Source organism: Camelus dromedarius, chromosome 3 (assembly GCF_036321535.1).
Source record: "Camelus dromedarius isolate mCamDro1 chromosome 3, mCamDro1.pat, whole genome shotgun sequence".
NCBI lineage: Eukaryota > Metazoa > Chordata > Mammalia > Artiodactyla > Camelidae > Camelus > Camelus dromedarius.
This window is the reverse complement of record NC_087438.1, coordinates 12,651,667-12,661,515: the sequence shown is the minus strand read 5'-3', so window position 1 is coordinate 12,661,515 and position 9,849 is coordinate 12,651,667. Positions and strand designations below refer to the sequence as shown.

Here is a 9,849-nt window from a genome sequence, read left to right as displayed (position 1 = left end):
GTATCCTTCTTTAAATAAAGGCAAAGGCTGTGATGCAGTGTGATGCAGAGTTCACCTAGCACAAAGCCCTTTATTCCAGCAAGTCTATTAACATAACAATAATTGTGCCACAGGCCATAACACAAATGCCAAACAGAAGACGTTGTTTTCCTCCTGGCTTTAAAAGGTCTTCAGTATATGGGGTGGATTCCTTTGCTTTAATTATTTTTCTGAAGTTTGTAAATAATAGCTACCATTTAGTGAATGTTTATAATGCTCTAGATATGCTTTAAGATATTTAAATATAATAGTTGATGTAAGTCTTGCAACAGCCCTGCTCTGATTTTGCAGATGAGGAAACGGAGGTCAGAAAGACTAAGAAATCCTCCCCAAGTGCCACAGTAAGAGATGGAGCTGGGTTATAACCACAAAGAAGTTCATTCAGAAGCACTTTTGCTCTCTCAGATATTCCAAAGCATCAAGTCAATGAGCATCAGCTGGGGGAAAGGGCAAACCACAAGACTTCTTGATTTGAGTCTACTCACTGTATCTGCAATTAATGCCATTCATCAACGAAATAAATACGCTTTCTCCTGTCCCGATTTTTAGAGTGCTGTGTTCCCTGGGATCTGGCAAAGGCTGAGTATTCATTCAGGAAGCGAGCAAACAACTGGTGGAATCTCTTCACAGTGTCATGGACAGTTTATTCATTGTTAAGCATCCACAAGACCCTCAAACCTGGACAGAACATGAAAGAACATTGTTCCTGCCCCATCTTCTAAATAAGTCAGAGTACCCCAAGGAAGGATCAGCAGAACTTTCTTCTGCCTGTAGCAGGTGGGACGTTGTACACTGTTAGGTATGATCATCTGGACGTACAGCATTTCATTTTTCATTTTGTTCCCCAAAATGAAAGCCAGCAGGAGCAAGTTCCTTAAACCAAGTACCCTCCTACCACTGTGCTGGTGGGACTGTTGAGGGGTGGGAGGCTGTTCCTATTTAGTTCTGAGAACTAACACACATAATGGAAACGTGATCCCACAAAACTGTACCTCTGGGGAAGCATCACCTTTCAGCCTCACAACCTTTAATTACCTATAATTCACACTTTTATAATGGAATTATGTGCTAACATCACATTTGTGCACAGACTTCACACAAGCAGTAAAATGGGCATAAATCAATTACAGCAGCCTGATCAATCAAAGACACATAAGTAGCTACTTATCCATATGCCTGTTCAGAAACATTTCCCCTTCCTTTTCAGTTTATCTCCAGGGTACAAAAGCCGAAGTCCAAGGAAAAAAAGAACATCCTATCATTTCTATGTCCATTTTTTTCCAAGGAGAGCTTCAAACTCAACTTTAGAAATTTTCTCAAAAGATACTCTCTTAATGGTAATATTCAAATAATGTAATATTTTAATTTTGAAATATTAGAAATATTTTAATATTGATAACCAACTTTTGGTGGACTTTTTAGTTTGCAGAGCAAATTCACATATTATTCTTATCACACTCCAAACAATGCTGGGAAAGCTCAGGCCATGTGATCACCAACACGTTACACATAAAATTATGAACGGAAAGAGGTGACGTAACATGATTACTGGTCACACGGCTGGGAGATACAGTTGAAGTTCAAGCCCAGGTTTTCTGAGGCTGAAATGTTCAGCAAAACTCCACTTTAATATGATTCAGTCCATAGTCACATAAATTTTATTAAACAGAAATCAAGAAAATATTCCAAGGCTAGACCGTCTGAGTGTTTCCCTGAGGTATTTTCTGTAAATTCAAGCCGAGCGCAACTTACCACCACATGAAAGACAAGGGAGCAAAACTGAACTGAACATGAAAACCAAGTTATTTTTACTGCCCATGGTGTATAAAAGGAAAGAGGAGGAAAAAGCTGAAAGATCAAATGACAAAGAAGTTTCTAAATCTGTCTCTGGGTAACGTATTGCCAAATTCTTGGTGTTTTTAACCCAAGAAGTTTGAATTTTGCATCCCACTACCAAAGGGTTCGTATTCCATTCTTTCTCTCTCTCTCCTCCCCTCCCCCTCTCTCTTTCTATTTCGTTTTTCCCTCCCCACCCCCGAACCACCCTCTGGAGCACAATGGGAGAGAGGCAGGCTTACTGATCAATACATGTATAATTCGTAAAAGTAAAAGGGAACTGTTTTCCAGTCTTTGACATATTCTCTTTTCCTCTCATTTTTCCTAATTTTCCAGGCATGACGTTGTCTAATGAAGACACAGGGTGCTGCAGACCCAGATAAAACACAAAGGACATGACGTATGCCTGGAGAGACGCATCTGGGGGCACAGAAACCCACCCCGGATGTCTTCATTCTCCATGTCTGCATATTCGATCACCTAGAAAACGTTTGTGGGCCGCCGGTAATTCTTTCCAAAGCCATATTTAACCTTCTGAAGTCACATTAGCTGACAGCGCTTTGGCATTTGTGGCCTCAAAAACAGATCAATATACTCTCTATTTTGAAGGGTATCAGGTTCTCCCAGTCAGGAGCAGGGAGGCTGCGGGGCGGGAGGAGCGGGCAGCAGTCCCCTCAGGCCCCTCTGAGCAGCCCTCCCCGGACAGGCGGAACCTTCCTGAGGCTTGTGTGGCCTTGCTCGCCTGGCGCAGGCTGAGGCGGCTCGTTTATAGTGGACACTCAGAAACCTGGGCCAACAAATCCTGGCCAAAGCCCAAGCTAATCACAGTCTGTGGGTGGTGGGAGCAATCCCCCGAAATACCCCCGTGATTAAGTCTCAGGGAGGTTCTGAAATGTCTGCACATAGAAACAGTTCCACTGCTGTCTCTTCTGGAATATTATATACACTGCTAATATATTATTTATCGTTTATCCTAGGTGTTTATTTGTTTCACCCATATACCTCAGATGGAACAATTGCGGACCCATGGTAAGGGGTCAAAGATTTGATTAATACATTTTGAGTGAAAAACTAGTTGGATATGGAAGCTAGAATTTTCTCTTTAAGCGCTACAACTTTTTAAACACTCCCCAGTTTAGAAACAGCTACCAAATATGAAAACAATTATACGTATGTATATGCATGACTGGAACTTTGTGCTGTCCACCAGAGATAAACGCATTGTAATTGATTGTACTTCAATAGAGAGAGAGAGAGAGAGAGAGAGAGAGAGAGAAAGACAGAAAGAAAGAAAGAAAGAAAGAAAGAAAGAAAGAAAGAAAGAAAGAAAGAAAGAAAGAAAGAAAGAAAGAAAGAAAAGAGAGAAAGAAAGAGAGAAAGAAAGAGAGAAAGAAAAAGGAAGGAAAGAAGGAGAAGGAAGGAAGGAAGGAAGGAAGGAAGGAAGGAAGGAAGGAAGGAAGGAAGGGAAAAGAAACGAAACAGTTACCAATAAAATCCACTGTGAAAGTTAGGAATTTTTTTTTTCCGACTTGCCATTCTTAATAGCCATTCACTTCCCCAAGAAAATCCACAAAGGAAGGAAAGAACTTTCAGCCCTTCTCCTTTCACTCCACCCAAAAGTCATCCTTTGGGAGAAGACAAAATGGAAAGCAGGCCCTTAAAGCCTGCGAACTTGAAATTTTTCAATTGCACGTGAATGCTTGCTTACGTGTATGTGTTGCTGGAATGGCTTTATAAATTGTGCCTGGGCAGGGGAAGCTGAGTGAACTAGCCAAAATTCAACTGAATATCTTGTAGAATATTTATCCAAGTCCGTAAGTCTTCAATATCATGAAAAGAATTCAGGATCGAATCCAGATTTTTTAAAAATTACTTAATAGAGAAAACACTTAATTTGAGATTCCTCCAAATACAGTGGTCTTAAGAAACCAAGGGAAAGCATATTTACGGATCTTATGACCCAAAGAAGTGTAAAGTCCCATTAAGTGATCAACCTGGATGGAATCCGAAGGTTGCTGTGAGGAAAGAGAAGAATCAGGGGACGGATGTCTAACCTAGAGCCAGAGAGGTGGCCGCAAGACCAAAGACATCTGCTGTCTGAAGCTTTAAAGCCTATGACATAACAGATGTGACATGGGGCCCCGTGAGCCGCTAGTAAGATGGGACGTTTTGCAGATGTGAAATTGAAAATGTTGATTTTGACAACATGAATTTGAAAAATATCAATATTATTATAGAAACACAAACAAAAGGCATAAAATAGTAGTCCTCAGACTTGAGCATGCGTCAGAATCACCGGCAGGGCTTGCCTAAATGCAGATTCCTGGGGCCCAAACCCTCAGCCTCCAATTCAGTAGGTCTTGGGTGCACCCTGAGAATCTGCATTTCTAACAAGTTCCCAGGTGATGCTGCTGCCACTGGTCCAGGGACCACACTTTGAGAGCTACTGGGATAATAGCTCTGCGTTCCATTAATTTGTGAAATAGCAATAGTAAGTTGTTTCTGAGGTGTGAAGGAAAAGGTGCCTATTGTAGGTACCTATTTGTAAAGGCAAGCCTCTTCATTCACTTCAGAGGGTATTCCTTCAGAAAGGAGGTTACAATTTACCAAGTCCTTTCTGTACATCACTTCCCCTGAGGTAGGAAAGCATCCGTGGGAGCACCCTCCCCCTCTCCTATCGCTGAGGTGGCCTCGTCACAGAGCGGCTGCTGAACAAGGCACACGTTAGAAGTAAACAATGGTGAAAAGGTTCTTAGCTGGCTTCGGACAATCAGCTTCTATTAACATTCCCGACTTGAGACAAACCATTCAGGTCTGCGCTGGTGGGTGTGACTGATGCTAGACCAGACAGAGCCGCGCTGGGGGTGATCAGAGGCAGAAGAAGCTGGCTCAGGGTCCCAGCAGTGCCAGCTGCTTTGTGTGCGGTCCCTTGGGCCCCATCCTGTGTGGCTGCAGCTGGCCTCCCATCTGCCTGATCTCAGTGCAATTTGCAGACAGAGCAATAGGGGATCATGAAGGCCAAATCGGAGTGATTCTTTTGCTTTCTTGCTTTCTTGCTTTCTTTTCTTCCTTTCTTTCTTTTTTCCACCAGCTACTGATAGTTGGCAAAGAGATTAAAAGCAGAAAATATTAGACCTCCCTTTTCAATCCTTGCAGCAATGAATACAGAGAGAAAGGTATTTTATGGGAACTGTAAATAGCTTTCAGATAATCACACACATTTAACTTGAACAGGGAGCCTGCTTTATTTACTGCAACCCCAAGTGGCTGTCCTTCCTAAGTTGTCCTTCATATGTCCTATATGTCTTTTAACAAAATTTAGTGTTCAGAGTTCCAGAAGGAGGTAAATATGAGATATTTGAGATTTGTATTGTTTTTCTCTAAATAACTTTCTAATTAAAAATTTTTAATCTAATGTTCTATTTGGTAGCTAATGGTTTGGGGAATTAAAAAATAAAGAATATATTTACCATAATCCTGGAAAAAATTATGAGGCATGTTACAATTACTTATTTCTTTAATAGGTGACCTATCTTCTGTATAAAGTTTGACTTAAGTAATATCGTTGTTTTTTTTTTTTTTTTAGATGAATGTGCCTGGTAATCAAACTTCAAATTAAGCAGAGAATAACGTGCTTCCATGTCTGAGAAAGATATTCTAGTAAGTCTTTAAGATAAGCAAGGATTTTCAAAGGAAATATTTATGAAAATAGTTTTCTTTTGAAAGAACCAGTAAAAAAAGCTAACCGGATTAATGAGGACCACCCTGATTTCAAATATGCTTTCTTCTCGTCATGGTTTCTGTGCCCATCTTTCACTTGGACAGTACAGCCTTATGAAAATGGCAGAGGTAGGACACACACTAGTGTCACAGATCAATCCATGTTACAGCAGGGGACACTGAGGTGGGGAGAGGGCAGAGAGGGCTACGCAGTGGGTTGGTGCAATAACCAGAGCTTCTAACCCCTAACTCTGTGTGCTTTCCTGAATTAAGGAAGTATTTCCATTACTGAGAAAAGGTAACTCATAAATGTATGTCTGTAGAACTTGACTTTGAATTGCCAACTTGGCCAATTCTCCCTCTCCTTGTTGAGAAAAAAGTGGGCTGCTGTGGGGGCAAAGAGTCTGTCTCCACGGTCCCTTGGGCAGAAAAGCCAGTATGGTTTTTACCATTATTTGCTGATATTTCCAGATGACAGGTTATAAGACTGATAATGTCATTGTGCCTTATATTGGGGTAATGCCCATGACCCTTCTGCTCCCCACCCCACTACATCTGCTTTTCAAATTGGGACTTTTCCAGCTAGAAACCAAGGGAAATGTCTGAAGTCCTGATCTGCCCCTATGAGAGGTGTGACACCCAGCAATTCTAGTATTTCCATCTAGAGGATGCTGGTCAAATGAGCATCCCAGGCAGCCTTGGGGGAAAGGAGAGGGTCCCAAAGAGGATCCCTGGAATCTGAATGGAAAGTGTGAAGGAAACTCAAGGTAGAGCTGGGCATATGAACTCTGTCTTTCTTCACTAAACTGGCTTCTCACCTGGGGCCGGCTGAAGGCTGTGCAAATCTCAGTCTATTCCTTCTCACCCCAAATGGGCTAATATTCCAACATGGAGCCAGGATCCTTGGCTCCCAGTCCAAATCAGAGTGGGTCATCTGTCCTTCCTGGGCACAGCCCAAGAAGGGAGGTCAATAGAATTGTCTTACTTGACAATTCTAACAGCTCCATCAGGACCTCAGTCAAGAGAATACCTGGTGACTCCTTGGGTATGTATCAGGAGGGAACTCTAATTCAAAAATATGCATGCACCCCAATGTTCATAGAAGCACTATATACAATAGCCAAGACATGTAAACAACCTCAATGTCCATCAACAGAGGACTCAATAAAGAAGATGTGGTATATTTATACAATGGAATACTACTCAGCCATAAAAAAGAATAAAATAATGCCTTTTGCAGAAACATGGATGGACCTGGAGATCATCATTCAAAGAAAGGTGAGCCAGAAAGAGAAAAAAAAAACCATACGATATAACTCATATAAAATACATAAACAGCAAGTTTCTCCTGTGTAGCACAGAGAACTATATTCAATATCTTGTAGTAACCTATAATGAAAAAGAATATGAAAATGCATATATGTACATGTATATATGACTGAAACATTATGCTGTATGCCAGAAATAATTGATACATTGTAAACTGACTATACTTCAATAAAAAGAAAAAGAAAAGAAAGAAATATATATACCATCCCCTTCTGTCCTCCTTGGGTCTTATTTACTTAGCAAAACCTTTTTTTCATGTGTGTCAGTCCAGGGTCTCCAAGAATTAGACATGAAGACGCAATTAGATAGTTGAGAGATTGTGGTGCGAGTGGAGGGGAAATCCAAGTGAAGGACAGAGGGGAGGAGAGAGAGGGCAGGGATATTTTGGAGACGGTCTTCAGCCTGAGCTGCAGTTCTGACACCTGAGAAAGGAAAGAGGGAGCCTCAGCCTGCAGTGGGCTCTGCGAGCATCTTTTCCAGGTTGACGGTGAGCCCTGGAGCAGAGCTTACCCATCAAAGGACACCTGCCTTCTGCAGCAAAGAACTGGTGTTAGTACTGCTCGTCAGCCTCCCACCCCACAGCAGATTTTCTCAAAGGGATTGCTGGGCACTTACCTCATGGCACCACCACACACATAAATCTGTTACCTTGATGTTTGGTTAGCTCTGGAGTAAAGCCCCCCTCCATGGAAGGGTTTAATTCTGCCTGTCAAGGAGGAAATAGCACAAACAGTGTATGATGTTGGCATACTGGTAGTATGTTTTAATTTTTTGGTGGAGAAAATTATTCTTGTTATGAAATAAGAATATCACGTTTCATTCACACGATGATTATATTTTAGGGATAAGAGGGGGCTTTAGAAACAGTTGAGCCAGTTTATACATGAGATCTGATTTAATTTAAACAGGCTTTCTCCCTTACCTCTTCACCCTCATACATTCTAAAGAGAGCTTCCTGATTCTTCTTTCCAGAACTTTTGCCCAGAAACCAGACATCTGGGTGATAGTTTTGATGGTTGTCCAAATAGATTGCCCAGAGGAATTCCAGGATCACGCTTACTTTGGCACAATTGTAGCAGAGAATCTTGTATGGTTTTGACATCCAGTGGGTGGTTCTGAGCCTCCCCTAAATTCCAAGAAATGATCCTGCCTCACAGAACTCCCCAAACTGTGCACTTTTATTGAAATAAACTCGGTTTACCCTTGTCCTGTGTAGAGAATGTTCATGACAATGTCCCCTCTCTGTGCTTCCCTTCAATTAAAATCCACCCTCATATGATCTGTGTCTCCATTGCTCTAAGTACAGCTCATTTTAGCTTAAGTGCTGCATTTTGCAATAGCCCAGAGTGTGTATGTTTTGAGTTCTTTGGTCTTCTAAAGTCGGCTGTAGGATTTTTTTCAGAGTTCAGCAACCTGATTCAAATTGCCTAGAAAGCTTTGAAAAGCGGCTCGTTTCCAAGGCTCACCAACACCAGGTAAGTTCAATCTCTGTAACGAACATGGAAAAGCCCGTTTTTGCTTTTTTTTTTTTTTTTTTTTGGCACAGGATAACTGGAACAATCAGAACATGTATTTAGTTGGTAAAGCATCAGAACAGATTTGCTTTCTAAACCTAGAAAAAAAAATAGAAATATCACACTCATATACTTGAAAGCTAAAGTATGTATTCATTCCCTATATTAGATAGGTTTATCCATCTTTATGGTGAGCCCAGGACATCTACTCATGGAAAATTAAGTTTAAGGGCAAAAACAAGTCATTACAAAAATCTCTTACCTGGTAGGCATCTGTTTACTTGTCTGTTTTTGCCTAATACAGTGGCTTAGTTTTGAACTTCCCTTTTTTTCCATCATACTCTCACACTTCCCTTGGGATTTTTAGGTAGTTTACAAAATACTGAGTACTTTCTAGGTACTAGGTGCCAGACACTAGGTGTGCACACAGTGGCAAACAGGCCTTTGGACTTATTATACAGCGTAAGCTCCATGAGAGGAGGGACTTGCTTTGTTCATCACTGTGTCTTCAGCACCCCAGGGGAGAAGTGCTACTCGGAGCCCAAAGACTCAGCCACATCTTTCCCGGGAGTCGTGGGTTGGAGAGCAGCCTAGTCAGATAGCTTGACAATCGTAGCTAACACAGGGGTTAAGGCTGATTGTATTGACAGGCTGTTCTCATATCCGTACAGATAAGTCGACGATACATTGATATCCATCTGTCTAGTTAGATATATACATACATGTGTGTACATCCGTATCCACCTATCTGTACATATATACAACTCATCCTCATGATTTGTAGTCCTTATATTCTATGAAGGCACTACAAACACTAAACTAGTTAGTAATGAGCCATTGCTTTTAGGGATAACACAGGGTAGGTTCCTGCAAGCATCCAGTCACAACGTATTCGTTATCAGATCAATACATAATCTTGTTTCTATTTAAAGGCGCCTTATTTAATATATGTTGGCGATTCATTAATATTCGTCACACAGCCAGTGGCACCATCACTCGTGGCTAAACGAAGCTTATCTGCACACCTGTTTTCTCCTTAAGGCACATCACAGCATCCTTGTACTTAGGAACGCCAAATAGGAAGGACGTCAGCCCTGCATCGTGGGCCATTTTAGACAGCGAACTCACCAACAAAAAAGCACAAAAATGTGAAAAAGCGTGGCATTAAATATCTTGAGAAAAGAACACTTCTTTACATTATAAAAGCTGAGACTAGCAGGCGGAGCACGGCCTCATTCATGCTCACTGGGAACTCGGGCATCAGCGGATTCTAATCTGTTGCCACCTTGTGCGTGACCACACATGGCCCCAGAGTGCCACACGTAGCGGTTTGGGCATTACACGTCACGTTTAGCAAGTAGGCAAATTCACAAACAAAGACTCTGCAAATGATGCGGATTAACTCTTTATG

The 9,849-nt window shown here is 41.5% G+C and overlaps 1 long non-coding RNA gene across 1 annotated transcript; it reads left to right on the top strand.

Moving 5' to 3' along the window:
- The first annotated feature begins 602 nt into the window (after window positions 1–602).
- On the top strand, window positions 603–5,521 carry LOC116149387 (uncharacterized). The gene is made up of 4 exons (XR_004132995.2): window positions 603–816; window positions 2,212–2,379; window positions 2,853–2,904; window positions 5,462–5,521. It is a non-coding gene; the product is annotated as an uncharacterized LOC116149387 (long non-coding RNA).
- Window positions 5,522–9,849: the final 4,328 nt, after the last annotated feature.